Source organism: Saimiri boliviensis, chromosome 2 (assembly GCF_048565385.1).
Source record: "Saimiri boliviensis isolate mSaiBol1 chromosome 2, mSaiBol1.pri, whole genome shotgun sequence".
Classification (NCBI taxonomy): Eukaryota; Metazoa; Chordata; class Mammalia; order Primates; family Cebidae; genus Saimiri; species Saimiri boliviensis.
The window spans coordinates 158,371,884-158,396,843 of NC_133450.1; the positions used below are offsets into that span (position 1 = coordinate 158,371,884).

The following is a 24,960-nucleotide window of genomic DNA, read 5'->3' on the forward strand; positions in this document are numbered from 1 at the left end:
TGCACTGGAAAATGGCCAAACAGTTGAGTCAACTGCCAATGCCACCATGTTGTCAGGAAACAATAGGCCAGAAGAAAATTACAGGCTCGTGGAAGACCACTAGCTCCCTCTTGTGGCAGAGTACAATGGCTAAATTTCTGCCACTTTCCAGCAGAATGACATCCCTGAATTCCATGAATGATGAGGATGCTTTCTAAAGCAATCCTATCAGCCTGTTTGAATGTAGCCTTTATCTTCATCTTTCCACAGAGCTAATGTTAAAGCCCTTCTAATTTCAATGACAAAAATCATATTACTCAAACTCGAAGCTCTCCAGTGATCCTCGATTGCCCTTGAAATCAACTTACAAAATCATTACCATGGCTTGCAAGCCACCGGTGGTATATACCCTGCCCACTCTCCAGCTTCATCAGTCACCACTTTCTCTCTCGTTTTACATTTGTTGAACTCTCTCCCTTCAGCATTTTCACACTTGATTGCTGTTTCTGTTTGGGATAATTGTGACTCCCCACTTTCACGCATCTAATCTGGCTAAGTCTTATATGTCCTTTGGGATTCAACTGAAACACTGTCACCTTCTGGAGGCCTTTCTTGATCCCCTAAACAAGGTCTTCCTGCTTAATCCCCTGGAATCAAGCAATCATTAAATTGCTTATTTATGATAAGCAATCATTAAATTTATGATATGCAATCATTCAATTGTTTATTTCATGCTTATCTTCACCATTAAAAAACGTCAGCTGGGCACAGTGGCTCAAACCTGTAAGCCGAGCACTTTGGATGAAGCGGGTGGATCATGAGGTCAGGAGATCAAGACCAGACTGGCCAACATAGTGAAATCCCATCCCTACTAAACATATAAAAACTAGCTGGGCATGGTAATGTGTGCCTGTGATCCCAGCTACTTGGAAGGCTGAGGCAGGAGAATCACTTACACCCCGGAGTCAGAGGTTGCGGTCAGCTGAGATCATGCCACTGCTCTCCAGCCTGGCCACAGAGTGAGACTCTGTCTCAAAAGAAAAAAAAACTTATCTATCGCTTGAACCCAGAAAGAAGGTGGAGGTTGCAGTGAGCAGATATCATGCCACTGCACTCTGGCCTGGGTGACAGAGCAAAACACTATGTCAAAAAAAAAAAAAAAGGTTCTCTATGAGAGCAGATACTATGTTTGTCATTTACCTATATATCCACACCTAACACAAGTACTATACATAGGGACTGAGAGAATATCCATTTGAAGAAGTACCAGATTCTAGAATGGAAAAAAAGAGACCTTTATTACATGCCAAATATGGGCCAGGTTTTAGGCTAGGTACTCACACATCTATCAATTCATTTAATCTTCAATACAACTAGGGAAAATGTTGTTACCTTCAGTTTATAGTAAGGAAAGTTAAGTTCAGAGAGGTCTGTGTAGCCAAAGCTATACGAAAGAACATATCAAATCCAGAATTTGCAACCAAGTGTAATTCCAAACTGTATGATGTTTCCTCTTAGGTAGCCAAAGTTAACCAGTCAATTCTTACTTATTCATGTTAATGAATGTATCACATGGCATGACTATTCTGAAATAGTGAATAACCCTAAAATCACTTATATCAGCTTTTAAGTGGTGTTTTTCTCCTTACATTTTAAAAAAGAACTTCGTTAATGTTCTCAATATCTCCAAAGAAAATAACTAAGTCATCCTGGAAAGCCCTTACTGTGGAGTTTTCTCAGCCAGAAGGCAATAGAGCATCACAAGACAGAGAAATGAAAGAGCACTGGGTAGGGAGTGCCTAAGACCCCTATTCTTAAGCCAAGCACTGTCCAAAGCCTAATATTAGACTTTGACTAAGCCATTTCATGCCTCTGAACCTTGGCTCCTCGGCTTTAAAAAGAAGTGGATAGCAGCATGGACTGGAGTCAGTTTTGAAGGACCCCTCTTGCTCTTAAATTCTGTTTTGTAATTCAAAGTGGAACTGGTCTCTAAGAACTTGCTGGTTTATACTTGAAGCAAGGTGGCAATTTTGTTTGGTATTAAAAGATCTCTTCAAACCTCTTCAGTGAGAATAATCTAAACCTGGTTTATGTTAACCAAGGGCTTAATTAAACAGAACAAGTAATGGCCAAAAGAATGATGTTTTCTTTTTTCCTGAAAATTATCTCTGTTTCTCTATTTCTAAATGTAAAGAACTAGACTCAGAATTCTAATCAGATCCCAAGTACTTACAGGATGTCTTATTATGTATCTCTTTCAAAATCAGCTTCATCTTGGAATTTCTGCACATTGTTAAGACTAGCATCTCCACCAATCAGACCTTGAGTCCTCCCATTTTAATAATGCCTGATGGATTACTCAGCCACCTTTCTAGGTCTTCCAAAGGAGTGTTCCCAAAGGTATTTTGAGAATCCCAGGAAGGGAAGCTAATTTCCAATCCAATTGTTTTCTGGATATGAGCATCCGCTTTGCTCTCTGACATGGAATAAAAATATTTAAGCTTCCTGATTCTCTCATCTATAAAATAAGAACACTAATACCAATTCTAATGCTGTCAGAAGAATTGGTGGCAAAATGTTCATGCATGCAGGACTCCAAGGGCAGGTTTCTGTTCTGTTATTTCTGGGACTTCTACCTCTAAGTTCTACCATATAATCAAAATTGTCTTGAGATAGCATTGGGCCACGGGAAGAGCATTAGCCTGAGAGTCAGAAGATTCAGGTGTAGTCTGGGCTCTGATACACTCTACCCTGGCTGTAGGGCCTTGTATAAGCAGTTATCCCTCTTAGCCCTCCATTCCACCTCTGCACATGGAGGATTATGATATAACAATGGCATGCTGGTCAAATGTGCTTATTTTGGAAGACTTGGCTTTGAGGCTCACTGACCACCAGAATCCCAAAGGACCTTGACAAGTTGGAACCATGAACTAGATCTAAAAAGAGTCTAATAGAGAGAAAATCCTATGTTCACGATCAAAAAAATAAAAAACTAAAAAGGAAACATGCAATTGCAGGAGGACATGAATGGATAGAGAGTGAAAGGAATTCAGGAGAATTAGGCTGGGCATGTTGGCTCATGCCTGTAATCCCAGCATTTCGGGAGGCCGAGGTAAGAAGATCACTTGAAGTAAGGAGTTCAAGACCAGCCTGGCCAACATGGTGAAACCCTGTCTCTACTAAAACTACAAAAATTAACCAGGCATGGTGGCATATGTCTGTAGTTCTAGCTACTTGGGAGGCTGAGGCAGGAGAATCACTTGAACCCAGGAGATAGAGGTGCAGTGATCTGAGATAGCACCCCTGCACTCCAGCCTGGGTAACAGAGCGAGAATCCATCTCAAAAAAAAAAAAAAGTTCATATTGTCCTGGGTTTCTGGATCAGTGGGGCCCTCCCCTTCCATGTGACAGTCTTCAGATGAGTGAGCGGCATCACCTCCCCAGACTTCTCCAGGACGGCAGCCCCACTCCTCCAGCCCTTCCCTCAGAGCCATGATGTGTTGCCTCGTCTCTGGCTCAGTGTTGTGTGCTTGTTCTTGGGTTCTCATTAGATTTTCAGCTGTATATATAGGACTTTATCTCACTTAGTTAAATCTCTTTAAGTCTAGTTGATTCCCTTCATTATTCTAAATCATCAAAACTTTTGAAGATTTTGATTTGATCATAGTCTCTGTTCCTCTGGATCATGATGGATCTCAAACTGCAGCTTGTATGGAAGAACAAAAGAACAGAAGCTCCATAAATCTTTCCAAATATTAAGTAGGCTATATTTAATATATATTCAATATACATAATAGTGTATTTTCTTTTCTGTAATACATAAATAAACTATAGTGTTTTTAATTAATTAAATTTAGTGTCATATTATATCCTTTTGTTCAATTGAAGTTCGCCCATATTCAATGTATATTGGAAATTCAAAAGAAAACAACAGACCTGCTCCTGCTTCCAGAGAGGGAGAGTCAAAATAAACACATATGAATATATAGGAACCACAAATTAGCAAAACCTCAGAAGATAAAAGATATCATAACTCCTTCAAAATAGCAAAAAAAGACTCCCGTTTTTGTAAATCAAGAAGGAAAATTGCAAAGATTAAGCTACTGAAGATGTGAACCCTCGAACGTTAACAGTGACCTGGGATGGTAGGATTAGACTTTCCTTGGCCTTTTCATTTTATTCACTTGTTTTGTCTAAAATTCTATTTATTGTAATAAGAAAAAATATAATTTTTGATTCTTTTAAAAAATGCATTTGGTCAGGCCTTGTTCCTAGGCTTGGAGCTCCTCTGTTCCTCACAAGAGGAAACACAATTTCCATTGGCTGATTCAGTGCATGCTCATGGCAAATCCTGGCTGACTGGGACAGAAGGCATTTGAGTAGTCACAGTGCACTGCTGGGAACTAGGCATGGCTGAGTCAGTCCTTCTACGTGCTGTCCCCAAAGGCCCACTCCACTTCTACCAGATATGACCTCAGTCCTCAGCCCCAGGCTCCTCCTCCCCAGTAAGTGCTAATCCTTTCCTTTGAGCTTCTGTATGTGGCCTGTGTTGCCCTGCAAACTCCTTGACCCAAAGGTTGGAGACTTGTTCACAAATCCTGGCCCAGTAAGAGCAGTTCTGATGGCTTTCCCTGCCTAGACTTGCCAAGGAGGACACCTCACCTCCTCCAACCCCCAGCCTGTGCCCCTCCTTGCTGATCTCTCACTGGGATCCACTGGGTATGAGACGACCACTACAACCTTTCAGCTGGCCTCTGCCCCGACTTGTCTCTCTCACTACCCACTACTACATTGTGGCAAAAGTCATCTTTCCAAAACATAGAAATCACACCACATTACTTCTCTTAGGCTTTAAAATGGGTCCCCATCTCCTATAAAATGAATTTAAAATCCTTAGCCTGACTCCAGTCCCCCCTGAAGATCTGAACTTTTGCTTCAAAGATAGAGGACACCTCTTAGTTCTTTTGACTATCCCACAATAAACGCTTCCAGAATTGAACTGTGTCTTCCCAACCACTTGGATGCTCAGCTCTGCCTGGTCTGCTTACCCCTTCTCTGGCCATAACTGCACCAGGGTCTTTGTCAGCCCCCTTCTGGTCCAGCCTCCATGAATAGGTCTAGTTTTGGGTCTTGCCCCCTCCTCTCCCGTGGGATCCCTGTTATTTTGAAGATGTGACTGTGTAACTTCTATTGAACCAGCACTGCTTATGCTGTGAAGAGTGGCCAAAGTGTCCTGAGGCTGGAGGAATTCGTCTAGAAAGAATTCCAGATGAAGAAAGAGAGAGTGCAAGTTTTGTCATGTATGTACCACCTGTGCAGTTGCACAGGACCCTGTGCTCAGATGGACTTGGTTTAATGCTCTGCTGTTGCCATCTTAAAACTTTTAATAACTTTATTTTTGAACCAAGTTGTATTAATCATTTACTTTATTTTCTGTGTTTTATGGTGCTTTGACATCTTGGGGCTTTGTGGACCTGAGGCAGGACTGCCCCTCCCATGGTTAGCTAATTCCTAGAGATAGCAAACATCAACTTGCCTGTGAGCATGTCTGCAACATGCAAAACAACCAGTCCAGAGTCAGTACTTCAAATTACCTCCCCTATCTGGCTTTTCCACTTTAGGAGACAATATTCCTCTGCACAGTGACCCTCCAATAATAAAAAATAAATAAATAAAACACAGCATGTGCACCGAAATTCCAGCTTAAGGAATTGGCTTCAAATTTAAAACTTTTAAATTCAACTAATCTGAGGGACTGGTGACGAAAAGGAGAAAGTCTTGTGACTTGGGAGATCCAGATCTGCTTAAATAGATGATTTTCCTAGAGACTCCTAAAAATAGAATCAAGAATTGGGGAAGATGCCATAAAGTAATGATAACTCATCTAACTTCTGAAGGAATCTTCTGCTATTATCCTCATTTCACCCATGTTCTTCCCACCTCCTGCCACTTCGGCAGGCATTACCCCACGCAATGGTAGGAACTCCACCATTCTTCCCTATCCTCTAATGGGCAGTGACTTCTCAGGAACAAAGAGAACGGCTGATATTTCTATCTACTTCAAGTCCTCATCCAGTGATTGGTACTAGTAGGTACTGCAGAAAAGTTTACAGAAAGCAAAAATGTACCAGAAAGAAAAACACAAGTTGGAATATTAAATGGCATATCTCAGAACTAGGGATCAGCCCCAGAAAAGTGGCTTCCCTGTTTCCTAAGTTCCAAGCACAGAAAAATATGGGGTTTTGTGATTTCCACATCTTAAAATGATGCTTACCTACATAAAACTGAAATTTCCTGGCGCCGTGATAGCACCTGGAGAACCCAAAATGCCATTCTCAGACATTGCTGATCATACATGCGTTAAGGCGGAGTATGAGCGGTTAACAGCTTCCAGGTCCTCGTCACCTAAATCAGCAGTTTCCCATCCTGGCTGTATTTCAGAATCACCTGGGAGAAATTGAGGAATCTTAAGATTCACTGAAAAAATACTAATTCAGAATCTGGGAGTGGTGGGGGGTGGGAGTGGGAGGTTAAACCTCTCCACATGATTCTGATAGAGTTGATCCACAACCAGCATTGGGGAACAGACTGCTCTGGGATGACTAACTGTTGAAGCTGCATGTAGTTCTGGGACCACTCAATGTACCCCAATAACCAATTTAAATTATATAAATGTGATACAAACTCCCTGGCCAAATTCTCCTTTTGGGAGCTAAAAAATACTTCCTAACGCTCAGAAATTAATGAGTTTTTGTTATCTAGGGAGAAACCGTCATACATGTACATCTTTTTGACGGTTACATTTCACATCTTGCAACGAATGGAATAGGTAATGGTGATGCTTTCAGGGGATCCAAGAAATCTCTGTCCATCTGCATACCTCTAATTTTGCTACTGAAGTGCAGAGAAGGACCTGCCTGCTGAAACTGCTTCAGTGATACTGCCTTCTAACTGGATGCCAGCACTCTCAGGTATTTCTGTTCCAAGAAATGTCACAAAATGAATTCAAACAACTCCCCTTCTCCGAAGCAATGGCTGTTATGGGTTAAATCCTCTACATCTTACTCCCTGCTTTATCCACCCCTGCAAAGCAAAAGGATGGAAAGGGCTGGTTGGCACTATTGACTGTTCTCTGGGCTCCTTGCTGTCTTGAAACTTCCACTTTATAGCATATTTCAAAATAACCAATATTGAGTCTAATATAGATACGACTTCCAACTAATTTTTGGCCAGTTGCTAAAAGAGCCTCTCACACAGGCCCAGCCTGAGGCCCTTAAGATGCCCTTAAGCCTGTCCAGGCAAAGCTCACACATGACAGCTCTCTCTCACATCCCTTGGAACTATCCCCCGCTCCTTCTCTGTGTGATTCCGACAAGGCTGTCAATCAGGGTATCTTGTCTTCCCCACCAGGAGGAAGGGAATGAGACCTCAGTTGGCAGGAGAGCCCTCTCATCTTCGAGATGAATGATCACGTATGCAAAACAGGCTTACAACAAAAAATGTAGACAATACGCAAAGGTCCAAGAAAGTCAATTAGCTACACTCAGAGAGAACCACTGTCACTCATTTATTGTGCATGTCTGCCATCACACACATACACGTACTTGCACAGAATTGAATATACTGTTTGGCCATCCTTTTTTTTTTTTTCACCCAACAACCCATCTCGAGCATTTTTCTATATAGTGAAATGCTATTCTGCAGCTTGCTATTTACGATCCACAACAGTTTGCTTCTAGATGATGGTTTCACCCATCCCTACTGTTGGACATTTGTGTTGTTTCTAACTTTTCACCGTTATAATGAAATGATGCTTTGATTGCTCTCTGCTTGATCTTAAATGCAAATCCTATCTTCTCCTGACGTAACTCACTGTTCTTAGTCTTTTCCCATTTTACAAAAACAAATTTCGAATTTTTTCAGGAGTGCTGACCTCCTATAGTCAGCCTCCTCCAAAAGAGGTTTGAAGGAAAGGGGAGTTTCACTCAAGCCTAGTGAACTCCCAACATCAGAATGACTATATCTCCTTCAGTAGAAGTGAAGGGGATCACAACGTTTTTGTAGGACAAAGAGAACTTCGGCTTTTTTTCCGAGATGAGAGTGTGGGTATAGAGAGAAAAGGGATATAACAAATGATAGTACGTGCAAATTTCCTTTATACCTTTAACGAAGGATGGAAACAATTGGGGGCTGTTTTATAATATAAATCTAAAGTTTCTTCTCTGTTTGTGCTACATGTAAGATTAATCTTTCTGATGATGTTTTCAGCTGACTGATGCTCTCTCTAGGCTGTGCAATGGTACCATCTTGTGGCTGACACAAAAGATAATCCAAAGACGACACACAGCTTTCTAGCGTACAAGGATGTGAGAAGTAACAACTAAGTAGAACTACAAGCCCCTCCTTAAGGGAATGTTTGCTTCTACAGTAACAAAGCATGCTCATCATTGTTTAGTGGGTTTTAAAAATACGTGCACATAAAACTAATGTTAAAAGTATTTCCTGTTGCCAACAAATAACAATCCGGTGTGAGTGGGAGAGTTTTAGAACCTTCTCAAACACTAGTAATTGACAGAAAACATTATTGTGTGAGTATTTAGTTCTCCTGTTGTGATAGTAAGTTATTCCTAAGACACTATGGAGTAGTACAAAGATCACAAGAGCAGGCATTAGCATAACCAGTTTCTAGTGCCAGCTACACGTTTCACTGGCTCACTTAACCTCTCAGTCTCCATTCATCTGTAAAAGGAAGAGTAAAATGAAGAGAGTCCCTGAGCTGTGAGCATCACAGGAATGCTGAGGTAACATAGGAGACAGGTGCTGAATTCTGCTAAAACACCAGACAAAACATAAAGCCTTATGATTGTTCAGAACAGTTGGGTTAGCAATCTGAATTGAAAAAAATTGGGGGTGGGGTATGGTATGCACCCCTTCTAAGTTCTCAGGCATAACACTGGTGGAGAGATTGTCCCTGAAGCAGAGACAAAGGGTTCTTCTGTTAGGAAGGATGTTAGGAAGGAAACAGGTTGGTGGGGGAAAGCTTACAAAAAAAAGGTAATCCATGTTTTCAGGTGTTAAGAATTGATTGCAAAGGCTGAAGATTGTTTTTCCTGGGGAGAGCTTTTGAAAAAACAATGGAAGACAATATCCAGTTTAAAAAGTAGAACCTATAAGCTCTCTTTCTAAACACAAGAGCAACAAAAGGAATCACAAAAGACTGACATATTTCTATTTACATTTAAACTTCATAAGCCAAATGTCCAAACACAAAGCTAAAAGACAAGCAAAGCTGACTTTTGCAAGTCATTCACAAGTCATGAAAATAGAAGCCTCGTAGGTAGGTACTTCATCCTAACATGCCAGAGGGTACTAATGTAACTATACATCTTATAAAAGAAGAAATATAACTTTTTCAATTGATGAAAAAGAAAGCTCAACCTATTGTAATCAAATAAATATAACAAAAACTATTAGGTACTATTTATAACCTATCAAATATGAGAAAAAAAAGTTTTGAAGAGAATACTCAATGCTGGAAAGGCTGCACTGAGACACTTACGTGTTCCTGGTGGAAGAGTGTACAGGCATAGTCCTTCCAGAAGGTAACAGCAATACGCATCAGGATGCTTGCAAATGTGCGTGTTCTTTGATTCCACTGATTCCACTGCTGGAGGCTGAATATGCAATGGCAAAGGATGCAGTCTCTGAGCCAGACCACCTGAGATTGCCTTACTAGCCCAATAACTGGGCAGAAAATTCTCTAACCTCTTTGTGCCTCAAAGTCCTGATCTGTAAAATGGGGTGTGTGACAGTTAATGTTAGGTGTCAACTTGACTGGATTGAAGGATGCCTAGAGAGCTGGTAAAGTGTTGCTTCTGGGTGTGTCTGTGAGGGTGCTGCCAGAGGAGACTGACAGTTGAGTCAGTGAAGGGGGAGAAGACGACCCATCCTCAATATGAGTGGGCACCATCCAATCAGCTGCCAGCACAGCTAGAACAAAGCAGGCAGAAGTAGGTGAGATAAGCTGGCTTGCTAAGTCTCCTGGCTTTCATCTTTCTCCCGTGCTGGATGCTTCCTCCTGTTCCTCCTGCCCTTAGACATCAGACTCAAGGTTCTTCAGCTTTTGAACTCTTGAAGTTACACCAGTTGTTTGCTGGGGGATTTCAGGCCTTTGGCCACTGACCGAAGGCTGCATTGTTGGCTTCCCTGCTTTGGTCTGAACTACTACTGGCTTCTTTCTTCCTCAACTTGCAGAGGGCCTGTTGTGGGACTTCACCTTGTGATCACATGAACCAATTCTCCCAAATAAACTCCCTTTCATATATATGCATATATCCTACTAGTTCTGTCTCTCTGGAGAACCCTAACACAGGGTAATAATGCTATCTTATTTCACAAAAAGTAGTGTGAAGATTCTATTAGGAAATGTAGGCCATCCAGAATATGGCTGATGTATCATAAGATGCTATTAATGTTACTTTTTTTTTTCATTATTAGACAAAGCTAGCAATAATCTAAAAGTTGCATTTGTTTCGGCAATATTTACCATGCACTACTTTTTGGTGGGCAGTGGAGGAGAAAACAGTCTTGATCTCTAACCTAAGAAGTTTTTAACATAGTTGTAAAAAACATGCTCTGAGATGCTCGTTTAATAATACTTATAATAGCAACCAATATTAAATCAATATTCAAAAATGCATGTCTATAAAGTAAAAGATTGTAAAGCATACAGTGGATTACTCTGAAGCCAGTAAAACTTATGTGTATGAGGCTTAATTTATTCATCTGGTAAATGGGGATACCACAGAACCATTAAAGGATCAGAATGATCGTGAACATGAGAGGAGTTTGGAGATAGTAAGGTAATATACCAGGGCTAATTATTACCACTTATTAGGGTCTGTAGAAGCTCAACTATAAAAATAATTTTAATGAACATTTACTATGTGCCAGATACTGTATAGATATTATTTCATTTAATCCTCGGTCTGGGTTGCCAGGTTTTGAAAACAAAATTACGTAACGCCAGTCAAATTTGAGTTTCAGAGAAAAAAAAAATGAATACTTTTTTAGTATAAGTATATCCCATGTGCAATTATTCAATGTTTATCAGAAATATTTCGGATACTCTAAAAACATATTCATTGTTTCTCTGAAATATTTAAAACAGCTTTTTTTTATATATAACTTTTTTCTTTTGCCCTCTCAATCCAGCTTTTCCTGACTCCGGGAAGAACAAGGAAGAGAAGGCCTTAAAATATGTTTATACCTAAAATTTATTTACCTGAAATTGCAATTTGACTAGACACCCTGTATTTTCTCTGGCAACCTTACATCAACGCAATGAAACAGGTAAAATAATTATATATATAATGGAAACAGAGAGAAAGAGAGATTCCATTTTGGTTGGTGCAATGGGAAATAACCCACTATTCCTGATATGGATTATATAAAGGAGGAAATCCTAAATCCAGAGGCAAAATGAGAAAGGCACGTATTATTTTTTGTTTCTCAATACCATGTGTAGGGTAAACTCCCCTGAGAGCAATAACTTAAACATACCTTTAGAATGACCCCGTATGGCAGCAGTACCTGAATGTGTGTTCCAAGTTAAGGAATCTGGGTATGGCCAACCCAGAGATTGATTCTTTGTCTATGAGGGATATCTGAGCCCCTGTCAGACCATACAGGGGATTGAGGCCAAGTGTTCTGGGTTAAATGAAGGCTGACGGGTGGAGATTGTTAGTAAAAACGATATATAAGCTGCATGCTGTTTGCAAGTGCTTGTGGTTTTCCTGCCTAGCCTGCAGCTTCTCAGCCATACAGTTATGTTATCCAGCCCACCACTGCTGAACTTTAGGAAGGCAGATATGTTGTCCAGCTCACTACCACTGTACCATATCTGTACATAATGCAGTTCCCCGGTCCAGCCCCCGTCACTGCACTGTCTCCCCTGTATGTAAGCCCCATGTCTTGTTTGCTGGCTGTGGTCTCTTCCTCATCCTCTTGAACCTGGTGCCTTCCCTACTAAGGTTAACGGGGTTTGGCAAAACACCATGTTAATGTTATTTAAAATGTTAACAATTCTCAAAATATATTAAGCCCAAATTCAAATGCTAAAGATAACATGTTGCAAAGCTGACTAAATGACTCTGGATTTTTCAGCCATTTTGGAAGATTGACAACGCTAGTCCCTTCTTTTAGTACCAATTATCCAGAGGTGGGAGATCAAATGTGGAAATGCTTATAAGCTGTTTTGAGTTGATGAGATTTTAGGATCTGAGAGCTAAACCTCAAGTTGCTTCATTTCCACTGGATGGTGGCAGTTGACTTGTTTTCTCCTGTTTCGGTGGACCTTGAAATTATCATTACTATTTGCTTCACTTCAGTGTACACCATCCCACTCCATTTGCAGTCCGCACCACTCAGGGAATAAAACATATTCATTTGCAGTGTCCTTAACAATGACAGAGGCATTTTCAAATATCTTTTTGCTCTTGAAGAAAGGAGCTCACTTTGCTTTTGCAAAAGACAGGGGCAAAAAGGACCAATATTTGACACATGTCATATTACATTGCAAAGAATAGGAGCAAGTGTGCGCGTATGCGTCTGTATATGTTTTAGCACAGACATCAAACCAGGCATCCCCAAACTACAGGCCGTGGGCTGCATGCGGCCCCCTGAGGCCATTTATCCGGCCCCCCGCCGCACTTCAAGAAGGGGCACCTCTTTCATTGGTGGTCAGTGAGAGAAGCACAGTATGTGGCAGCCCTCCAACGGTCTGAGGGACAGTGAACTGGCCCCCTGTGTAAAAAGTTTGGGGATGCCTGCATCAAACTAAAAAGAGGAGGTCTGACTTAGAGGCAGACAGAGTGAAAGAGTCCCAGGAGGACTTGCTTCCTATCTTGGCTGTGCAATTAACTAGTTATGTGACCACCCACAAGTCCCCTACTCTTTCTGAGCCTCATTTTCACTATCTATAGTGCATCAATATCAGCTCTCTTCCACAGGAGTATTTTGGGACAAGGTTTCAAACCTAGAAGACATCTTAGCTGTATACAGCTAGGAGAAAGATTTATAATTGGTTCATTATTGACTCTTCCTTAAGAAGTTCTAACAGAATAAATCTGACTTCTTGGTGCCTGCTAATTAGACATGTATTTAACTCTGTTTCTTTCTTTCTTTTTTTTATTTTATTGCATTTTAGGTTTTGGGGTACATGTGATGAACATGCAAGATTGTTGCGTAGGTACACACTTCGCAGTGTGGTTTGCTGCCTTCCGTCCCCTCACCTGTATCTGTCATTTCTCCCCATGCTATCTCTTACCACCTCCCCATCCCCCCGCCCCTCCCCCATTTTCCCCCAATGGACCCCAGTGTGTAGTGCTCCCCTCCCTGTGTCCATATGTTCTCATTGTTCAACACCCTCCTATGAGTGAGAATATACGGTGTTTGATTTTCTGCTCTTGTGTCAGTTTGCTGAGAATGATGGTTTCCAGGTTCATCCATGTCCCTACAAAGGACGTGAACTCATCGTTTTTGATGGCTGCGTAATATTCCATGGTGTATATGTACCACATTTTCCCTATCCAGTCTATCATTGTTGGGCATTTGGGTTGGTTCCAGGTCTCTGCTATTGTAAACAGTGCTGCAATGAACATTCGTGTGCACGTGTCCTTGTAGTAGAATGATTTATAATCCTTTGGATATATACCCAGTAATGGGATTGCTGGGTCAAATGGGATTTCTATTTTTAGGTCCTTGAGGAATCGCCACACTGTCTTCCACAATGGTTGAATTAATTTACATTCCCACCAACAGTGTAAAAGTGTTCCTATTTCTCCACATCCTCTCCAGCATCTGCCGTTTCCCGATTTTTTAATGATCGCCATTCTAACTGGTGTGAGATGGTATCTCAATGTGGTTTTGATTTGCATTTCTCTGATGACCAGTGATGATGAGCATTTTTTCATATGTTTGTTGGCCTCCTGTATGCCTTCTTTTGTAAAGTATCTGTTCATATCCTTCGCCCATTTTTGAATGGGCTTGTTTGTTTTTTTCTTGTAGATCTGCTTTAGTTCTTTGTAAATTCTGGATATCAGCCCCTTGTCAGATGGGTAGGCTGCAAACATTTTTTCCCATTCTGTTGGTTGCCGATTCACTCTACTGACTGTTTCTTTTGCCATGCAGAAGCTGTGGAGTTTGATTAGGTCCCATTTGTCTATTTTGGCTTTTGTTGCCATTGCTTTTGGCGTTTTGGTCATGAAGTCCTTGCCTACACCTATGTCCTGAATGGTTTTGCCTAGATTTTCTTCTAAGGTTTTTATGGTATTAGGTCTGATGTTTAAGTCTTTAATTCATCTGGAGTTAATTTTGGTGTAAGGTGTCAGGAAGGGGTCCTGTTTCTGCTTTCTGCACATGGCTAGCCAGTTTTCCCAACACCATTTATTAAACAGGGAGTCCTTTCCCCATTGCTTGTTTTTGTCAGGTTTGTCGAAGATCAGATGGTTGTGGGTATGTTGTATTTCCTCTGGGGCCTCTGTTCTGTTCCATTGGTCTATATCTCTGTTTTGGTACCAGTACCATGCTGTTTTGATTACTGTAGCCTTGTAGTATAGTTTGAAGTCCGGTAGTGTGATGCCTCCTGCTTTGTTCTTTTTGCTTAGAATTGACTTGGCTATGCGGGCTCTCTTTCGGTTCCATATGAAGTTTAAGGTGTTTTTTTCCAGTTCTGTGAAGAAGGTCATTGGTAGCTTGATGGGAATAGCATTGAATCTGTAATTTACTTTGGGCAGTATGGCCATTTTCACGATGTTGATTCTTCCTAACCATGAACATGGAATGTTTCTCCATCTGTTTGTATCCTCTCTTATTTCGTTGAGCAATGGCTTGTAGTTCTCCTTGAAGAGGTCCTTTACGTTCCTTGTTAGTTGTATTCCTAGGTACTTTATTCTCTTTGTAGCAATTGTGAATGGCAGTTCGTTCTTGATTTGGCTCTCTTTAAGTCTGTTATTGTTGTATAGGAATGCTTGTGATTTTTGCACGTTGATTTTGTATCCTGAGACTTTGCTGAAGTTGTTTATCAGTTTCAGGAGATTTTGGGCTGAGATGATGGGGTCTTCCAGATATACAATCATGTCATCTGCAAATAGAGACAATTTGATTTCCTCCTTTCCAATTTGGATACCCTTTATTTCTTTTTCTTGCCCGATTGCTCTGGCTAGAAATTCCAGTACTATATTGAATAGGAGTGGTGAGAGAGGGCATCCTTGTCTAGTGCCAGATTTCAAAGGGAATGCTTCCAGTTTTTGCCCATTCAGTATGATATTGGCTGTTGGTTTGTCCTAAATAGCTTTTATTGTTTTGAGATACGTTCTGTCAATACCTAGTTTATTGAGGGTTTTTAGCATAAAGGGTTGTTGAATTTTGTCAAAAGCCTTCTCTGCATCAATCGAGATAATCATGTGGTTTTTGTCTTTTGTTCTGTTTATGTGGTGAATTACGTTTATGGACTTGCGTATGTTGAACCAGCCTTGCATCCCCGGGATGAATCCTACTTGATCATGGTGGATGAGCTTTTTGATATGCTGTTGCAATCTGTTTGCCAGTATTTTATTGAAGATTTTTGCATCTATGGTCATCATGGATATTGGCCTGAAATTTTCTTTTCTTGTTGAGTCTCTGCCGGGTTTTGGTATCAGGATGATGTTTGTCTCGTAAAATGATTTGGGAAGGATTCCCTCTTTTTGGATTGTCTGGAATAGTTTCAGAAGGAATGGTATCAGCTCCTCTTTGTATGTCTGGTAGAATTCAGCTGTGAACCCATCTGGACCTGGGCTTTTTTTGGGTGGTAGGCTCTTTATTGCTGCCTCGACTTCAGACCATGTTATTGGTCTATTCAGGGTTTCGGCTTCTTCCAGGTTTAGGCTTGGGAGGATGCAGGTGTCCAGGAATTTATCCATTTCTTCCAGGTTTACTAGTTTATGTGCATAGAGTTGTTTGTAATAATCTCTGATGATGGTTTGGATTTCTGTGGAATCTGTGGTGATATCCCCTTTATCGTTTTTTTATTGCATCAATTTGGTTATTCTCTCTTTTCTTTTTTATTAATCTGGCTAGTGGTCTGTCTATTTTGTTGATCTTTTCAAAAAACCAGCTCCTGGATTTATTGATTTTTTGAAGAGTTTTTGTGTCTCTATTTCCTTCAGTTCTGCTCTGATCTTAGTTATTTCCTGTCTTCTGCTAGGTTTTGAGTTTTTTTGATCTTGCTCCTCTAGCTCTTTCAATTTTGATGATAGGGTGTCAATTTTAGATCTCTCCTTTCTTCTCATGTGGGCACTCACTGCTATATATTTTCCTCTAGAGACTGCTTTAAATGTGTCCCAGAGATTCTGGTATGTTGTGTCTTCGTTCTCATTGGTTTCGAAGAACATCTTTATTTCTGCCTTCATTTCATTGTTTATCCAGTCAACCTTCAAGAGCAAGTTATTCAGTTTCCATGAAGCTGTGCGGTTCTGAGTTAGTTTCTGCATTCTGAGTTCTAACTCGATTGCACTGTGGTCTGAGAGACTGTTTGTTATGATTTCTGTTCTTTTGCATTTGCTGAGGAGTGATTTATTGCCAATTATGTGGTCAATTTTAGAGTAGGTGTGATGTGGTGCTGAGAAGAATGTATATTCTGTGGATTTGGGGTGGAGAGTTCTGTAAATGTCTATTAGGTTTGCTTGTTCCAGGTCTGTATTCAGGTCCTGGATATCCTTGTTGATTTTCTGTCTGGTTGATCTGTCTAATATTGACAAAGGGGTGTTAAAGTCTCCCACTATTATTGTGTGGGAGTCTAAGTCTCTTTGTAAGTCATTAAGAACTTGCCTTATGTATCTGGGTGCTCCTGTATTGGGTGCATATATATTTAGGATCGTTACCTCTTCTTGTTGCAGTGATCCTTTTACCATTATGTAACGTCCTTCTTTGTCTCTTTTGATCTTTGTTGCTTTAAAGTCTATTTTATCAGAGATGAGAATTGCAACTCCTGCCTTTTTTTGCTCTCCATTTGCTTGGTAGATCTTCCTCCATCCCTTTATTTTGAGCCTTTGTGTATCCTTGCATGTAAGATGGGTTTCCTGGATACAGCACACTGATGGGTTTTGACTTTTTATCCAATTTGCCAGTCTGTGTCTTTTGATTGGGGCATTTAGTCCATTGACATTTAGGGATAGTATTGTTATGTGTGAATTTGATACTGTCATTTTGATGCTACCTGGCTGTTTTGTTGGTTAGTTGATGCAGATTCTTGATTGTGTTGATGCTCTTTTACCATTTGGTGTGTTTTTGGAGTGGCTGGTACTGGTTGTTCCTTTATATGTGTAGAGCCTCTTTAAGGAGTTCTTGCAGGGCAGGTTTGGTGGTGATGAAGTCTCTGAGTGCTTGCTTGTTCACAAAGGATTTTATTTTTCCTTCACTTACGAAGCTTAGTTTGGCTGGATAGGAGATTCTGGGTTGAAAGTTCTTTTCTTTAAGGATGTTGAATATTGGCCCCCAATCTCTTCTGGCTTGTAGGGTTTCTGCTGAGAGATCTGCTGTGAGTCTAATGGGCTTCCCTTTGTGGGTAACCCGACCTTTCTCTCTGGCTGCCCTTAGCATTTTCTCTTTCATTTCAACCCTGGTGAATCTGATGATTATGTGCCTTGGGGTTGCTCTTCTTGAGGAATATCTTTGTGGTGTTCTCTGTATTTCCTGGATTTGAATATTGGTCTGCCTTGCTAGGTTGGGGAAGTTTTCCTGGATAATATCCTGAAGAGTATTTTCCAGCTTGGATTCATTCTCTTCATCACATTCAGGTACACCTATCAGACGTAGATTAGGTCTTTTCACATAGTCCCACATTTCTTGAAGATTTTGTTCATTCCTTTTTGCGCTTTTTTCTCTGTTCTTGCCTTCTCTTTTTATTTCATTGAGTTGATCTTCGACCTCTGATATCCTTTCTTCTGCTTGGTCAATTCGGCTGTTGAAGCTTGTGCATGCTTCACGAAGTTCTCGTGTTGCGTTTTTCAGCTCCATCAATTCGCTTATACTCCTCTCTATGCTGTCCATTCTCGTCAGCAGTTCGTCCAATCTTTTTTCAAGGTTCCTCTTTTCTTTGCGTTCGGTTAGAACATGTTCTTTTAGCTCACTGTAGTTTCTTACTACCCACCTTCTGAAGTCTGATTCTGTCATTTCATCACCCTCCTTCTCCATCCAGTCTGGTTCCCTTGCTGGTGAGGAGTTGTGATCCCTTTTAGGAGGAGAGGTGTTCTGGTTTCGGGAGTTTTCATCCTTTTTGCGCTGGTTTCTTCCCATTTTTGTGGGTTTATCCACCTGTTGTCTGTCTCTGTCCCAGGGAGTTGGAGCTTTATGAGTTTCCGTTGCACTACTGCCTTTTTTGATTTTTCTTTCAGGTCTGACCCGCCCAGCTAGCAGCACGCCTAGCCACTGCCTGCCCGCAGGGGCTTTGCTGAGCTGCTGTGGGCTCTGCCCAGCTGCCCTGAGCTCTTCCCTGTAGTCCTTTTTATATGGGCGTAGTTAGAACTGTCTCGGCAATGGTGGCCCCGCCTCTGTTATGGGGGACTCTATCTGTTGTGGCAGGTTGCCTCGGCAACGGCAGCCTGCCTCCGTAGTGGTGGAGAGTCTCAGTAATGGCGGAAGCCCCTCCCCCACGGAACCGGACCGTCCCGGTTCAGCTGTGCTTGGTTTGGAGGGCTCAACCCAGAGGGTTTCCAATTACTGTTTTTGTTTTCGTTGTTGTTGGGGTGGAGGGGTGGGACCAACCGAGCCTGATCACCTGGCTCCCTGACTCAGAGTCTTTTCTTTTAAGTTGAACGACCCCGCGTTCCAGTTGCTTGTTGAAAAGGCGCCGGGATCTCCCGTGCTGCGACTCACGGAGTCGGCTGGAACCGCGGCACCGGCTCCTGGCGGATTTTTTGCCTAGGAATCTCCTGGCCTGACTCGCTATTTCAGATGAATGGGCAACTCTGCCGTCTCAGGGCTCTGCTCGCCAGCTAAGAGGGCTCCCAGACCAGTGGCTTTTGTACGGAGAACCGCAGCAACAGGGAGTGGTCACAGCAGCCGCGCGGGCGGAATCAGCCCCGCGGGGGCCAAAACAGCCACACCGGCTGGGACTGCGACGCTGGCGACCCCTCTGCCTGGGTATCTCCTGGTCTGTGGGCAATAAGAGTTCGTCTGGAAATGCGGCGTCCACTCACCCTCTGCACTTTCACTGGGAGCTGAAGTCCTGCGCTGTTCTTAGGCGGCCATCTTCCCTGCATTCCTTTTTTTTTTTTTTTTTTTAATAACTCTCTGCTATTATTTGAAATACTCTAAGTAATAAAAAACCTCTGTCACACACACATACACAAAGATAACAATTGGCTCAAAGCAAAATGATTTCAGAAATAAGGGGGAAAACTTCAAATCATTACTGCGCATCAAAAAGTCTGGTGATAAAAAAAGATTATTCTGTTAATAACAAAAATGTTTTTTAAAGCACCAAAGGAGATAAAAATTTAAATGTCAGAGCTGAAGACAAAGACCTCTATCAGTACATCTCACACTTGCATAATCAGAATCACCTAGGAGAACTTGTTAACCATGCAGATTTCTGGGCCCCACACCAGAGATTCTGAGTCAGTAAGATTGAAGTTGGCCAAGAAATCTGGATAGTTAGAAAGCTACCTGGCTGATTCAGAGGCAAGTAGTTCTTTGAGGATACTTTGAGAAACATAGGTCATTACCAATCAAATATAAACACATAGTTAAGATTTTTAAATAAAGTAAGAAAGAAACTGGTAGAAAGCAGAATGTGGATTTAATTCAATATAAAGTTTTGGGATGGGAGAGACAAGACCCAAGGGTGGAGTGTGAAGAGAGGGACTCCCTGCAATGGTCTTTTCTCTCAAAATGTCTCTAAGGTGGATCTACAAGAGCCAGTTAGTGAAGACCATGGAGGAAAATGTACAAACCCAAGGGCAAAAGCAGCCATATACAATTAGAAGAAAAGTGTGGGAGGACAGGCAGAAATGGCCACAGGATAGCTAGTCTGGGGGATGATCAAATTGGTGAGGTGTAAACAAAATGAGAGAAATTTAGCAAAGTCACTGGTCAGAGGGGAAATCTTACTCATCAAAATGGAGATGAAGAACCAATTAAGTGAGAAAACAGCAAAAATGTGAATGACTTTATGTTTATAAGAAAATGACATATAATCTTCATGGAAAATTTGTTGGTGGGGAAATAAAGTGAATTCAAGATGAAAATACCGTTTAAAAATATCTTACGGCCGGGCGCGGTGGCTCAAGCCTGTAATCCCAGCACTTTGGGAGGCCGAGGCGGGTGGATCACGAGGTCAAGAGATCGAGACCATCCTGGTCAACATGGTGAAACCCCGTCTCTACTAAAAATACAAAAAATTAGCTGGGCATGGTGTCACGTGCCCGTAATCCCAGCTACTCAGGAGGCTGAGGCAGGAGAATTGCCTGAACCCAGGAGGCGGAGGTTGCGGTGAGCCAAGATCGCGCCATTGCACTCCAGCCTGGGTAACAAGAGTGAAACTCCGTCTCTAAAAAAAAAAAAAAAAATCTTACAGGAATTTTAGAATAGAAGATGAGAAAGCACTTTGAAAAGTATAAAGAATGAATTACATGGATATCGCTTGCAGTATTGTCTGTGTTAATCAAATTTGTTCACTCACTGCCTGCCTGGCATAAGATAAACAGGGCAGTATGGCATTATCTTTGGATCCCAAGAGCCCAACATTGTCTGACATATAGTAGGCCAAACCGGATGGACAGATGGATGGGTAAATCAAGTTAACACAGGAAAAGACAAGATAAGAGTTGCATGGTCACATAGAACTCACGAAACTTCACAGATTTCATTGTCTGATTTTTATGGACGGAGCTGCTAAGTGGTTGTCATGGCACTCAGGCATATTTTGCAGTAATACTGCCTGCATGATCCTCCAGCTGGGCCATGTCTGTCTTCCCAAAGGAAGTATTTCTTGGTTCATTTTACTTGGTGTATCAGTTGTCTACCTGCTGCCCCTCAGTGCCACTTCCATCTTATTCCATCCAGTCTGTATTGCTGGGGCTGTGCTGGCTTTCTGTTATGTCTGGCAAGAGGAAGGGCCATTATTTCTTTCTTATACTCTCTTGTTTCTGCTGCTGCTTCTGGAAGTAGCTGTGTCCTTTCAGTGATCCTAGGCTGTGCTGCAATTGCCCTTCTTTTTTGGTTCCAGCTGTGGCCAGGGAGACCATGCTTGGCAGTCCCAGCACAGGCTGGGTGGAACTCCCTAAAGCCTCTCCTGGACTTTGACAACTCCTCTTCAGTTTTCTTCCCCCAGTTCCTAAGGCTGGTAGCTTCTCTCTGCAGATACTAATCTCTGAATGTCACCCTTTTCCCTTTTTGCTTCTTTGGCTCCCTTGCTTATCTGTTTCAACACCCATAATACCAAAATCTGTAGCAAATCTCTTCTAATTGAAACATCTAGAGTGGTTTGTTTTTCTGGCCAGACCCTGATGACACATCTGGAAGAATCAGGGTAAATATGATTACACTAGGTGTTGAAAGTACAGATTGGAGAACATTTCATTTGTTCCAGAAGAATCCAGAATGAAAACTGAAATTTCATTGGAGAGTCAGAGCATTATTAAACAGTATGTGTAGGGAATAAAATGCCTTTTCCCCATCCTGGAATACCTCCCTGATTATCCCTTATTACTGTGATTGTTTTTAACTTCTCTGCTTTTTCACACAATTCTACAAGAATCTCTTCCTCCTGGAAGCCTCTCTGATTACCTCACACAAACATGATCTTGCTTAGTCTGAATTCCTATGGTTCTTTTGTTCTCTGATTTCTAGAGTATTTCTCCAGGTAAGTTATCAATCAGTTTTCCTCTTGATCACTCCACAACCTGAGTGATCATCAGAATTCTGAGAAAAATATAGATACCAGGCCCTACTCCCTGTCCTAACCTCCTGAGACAAAATTCTACAGTAAGGGGTGGGTACTATAGGGTTGAGACAGTATCCATATATATTTTAATAATTCTCAGATGATAAACCCTTCAAGATCAGGGCCCTTTCATTTATTATGTAGCTTTTACTGTACCTAACACAATTTAGGCAGACCACAAAAATCTGTTCATTTTCTAATGAATTACATGAGGGAAAATTCCCAGGAAGACCAGCTGGTGTCACTGCCGCCTAATTAATATTTCTGGCTCAGGGAAGGGCATCTCACATAGCCAAATTTGACCTTCCTGGATTCACTAATTATGTGCTTGAATCCACCTTCCCATCTATTTTCCTAAGAGGGAGTTGCAGAAACCTTACCAAGAAAATAGACCGCAAAACTTCAACAGTACCAATAACTTGGGTTTTCTGAAAGGAAATGATGGCATACCCTGAGGCTGCCAGGCTTCCTGTGAGAAAGCAAGAACTAAAAAGAGCAGAATTAGGCCTCCCATTGGCCCAAGGCCTAAGATGTCATTGCACTAGCTTCTTGGCATTAACATTCTATAGAACAAACTTCAGAAATAAATGCTTAACGAATTTGCAAGCGAAACTAAACTCCAACCAGATTGCATTTTTTATTCACCCTTTACAATCTCATTCATTTTCCATAACATTTGGAGGTATTGTTTGCAAGCTTAATTTTTCTTTTTATCTTCTACTTTCTTATTGACTAAATTATTCTTGATTCATGGATAAGCAAACTAATGTGGTTCTACCATGAGTCATTTATTATGTATCATCTAAGATGACATAGAACCTTCACCTCTGGAAGAAGCCGTTTAGTATTCCTTCTAATTACTAACAGATTAAGAACAGCATGTTCTCCAAAAGAAGTTTCTACATAAGCTCAAACCTGGCCATATTTCAACATTTCTACATTCTAATTCTCTGGATGCATTACAAATCTATTCAGATGGTTAAAATAAAATAAAATCTAGATTTATGTCTCCAAAAGAAGTCTCCAAATGTCCCCTAAAATCTTTCTTAGGTAATATTATGACTTAATCATCTCCATTTGAACGCTTACTTCCAGAAAAGTAGATTTTCTGGATAATCAGCCTCTCTGTGTTGATTGGCCACAAACTTCTATGTTCAGAGGTTTAAATTTTAATTAAGAGGGAGGTATTGAATGGTAAGTGGATCTCCAGTAGTTGAAATGGGTTTCTCCTTGTCTACAATAAAGGCCTTTGTTAGCTAGCTGGTCCTGGAGGGAACACGAACCCCTAAATTCCTCTCCTTCAAGACTTCCCGCCTTAAATATTCATGGAACTATCCCCATTTCTCAGTGATCTGCTGGGGGAGTTTGTGTGCCAGTGGCTGCTGATCAGTCATTTCATTTACAGGTCAGATGAAAGTAGTCTCCTTTCTTTCCCACTTGGTACTGAAGAAGTTGTGACCTTTGGAGGTTAACCAGTTACGGCCCAGCACACTGTTCACAGATTGTGCCAGTGAGGTGTACACATTTTCCTCCTGCTCACTTTGTGGAGCGCACTGGTGGTGAACACAGGGTGTTGGACCTTACAAGGGGTTTCCATCATGGAGGGATCTTTTGAAACAATAGCAATGTTGCCAGAGGAGGAAAAATGAAACCACTTTTTAGATAATGCTGTTCGGTTAACCAGTACTCACCTTCACTGGAAAAAAAAACTTTCTAGAAATTCCAAATGTAGACAAAAATTTATTTTCAAAGTTGTCAAAATCAGCTTTGTGTTCTTTAACAAGGACTATTACTCATGGTCAAGTGTTTGCTAATGGCACTGAAATTATTTCTTTTTCTCTCTCTCCTTTCTTTCTTCTTTCCTTTCTTCATTACTTCATACACACATATACACACACACATACATACACACACACACACACACACACACACACACACACACACACACACACATCTCATTTCTTCCCTGGACAGCAAGATGCTACCCACTGCCTTGCTCCTAACCTAAATCATGGTCTCCCAGCTTACTGCTTATTCAAGGCCTAGGTAATAAATTCCATTTCCTTTTGAAAAATTTCTGACACCAGCTGGTTAATATCCACAGAGTTGTGGGTCTTCTTCCTACCATCCCATGTCTCCCACTCCCACTCCATTCAGGTTCCCCCTGAACACATCCAAAACATCAGACCTGAACACATCCAAAACATATCAGATAAAAGACTTTCCTTTCCTTGGGTTCCAAACTGGGAACCTGGAGCCAGATGCTGTTGCACAACCTTGGGTTGTAACTGTCATTGTCACAATTTCAACTCACCTGTCAGCATTCAGCTATACCACATTCATAATGTTGCTCAACAGAGCAGCAAAAACCAAGGACAGACACCTCAACCTTTTAGAAATTACTTGTAAATCTATTCCATGTGGTTCAGGGTTAAAAAAAAAAAAAAAAGAAAGAAATTTCTTGTAAAAATAAAGGAACAATATATTTTGAAGTGTGTTTTGAATTTCTAAAAACAGGAAAAAACTCCTAACACTCCTCAGGAACAGTTTACTGTACACAGTGAACTGACAATGGCTAGGATCTCATGGGCTGCAGTTTGCCTGCAGGACTGTTTCTGCAATTCCTTGAATTTCCCACATTCCATTTCTCCATGGATTCCCTCTACAACTAAAAATTTCAAGTATTTTCCTAACCCCTAAGATAGAAATTGATACCTGAAACCCAAAAGCTGCATTTTCCAAGCAATATAGATGTTAGACTCATTCATGAACCTCAGATCTAGCCTGGCCTTCTAGAAAATGCAGTTCTTGGCAAGGTGCAGTGGCTCACACCTCTAATCTCAACACTTCGGGAGGCCTGGGCAGGTGGATCACCTGAGGTCAGGAGTTCGAGACCAGCCTGGCCAACATGGCACAACCCTGTCTCTATTTAAAAATACAAAAATTAGCCAGGTGTGGTTGTGGGCACCTGTAATCCCAGCTACTCGGGAGGCTGA

The 24,960-nt window shown here is 41.3% G+C and overlaps 1 protein-coding gene across 1 annotated transcript in view; it reads right to left on the reverse strand.

Annotated features, from left to right (window-relative positions):
* Window positions 1-9,580: 9,580 nt before the first annotated feature.
* SPATA6L (spermatogenesis associated 6 like) overlaps window positions 9,581-24,960 on the reverse strand; it is a 288,921-nt gene continuing 273,541 nt past the window's right edge. Inside the window, exon 14 of the mRNA XM_074394761.1 lies at window positions 9,581-9,653. The gene's annotated coding sequence lies outside the window, so the exon portion shown is untranslated. The remainder of the gene's footprint in view (window positions 9,654-24,960) is intronic.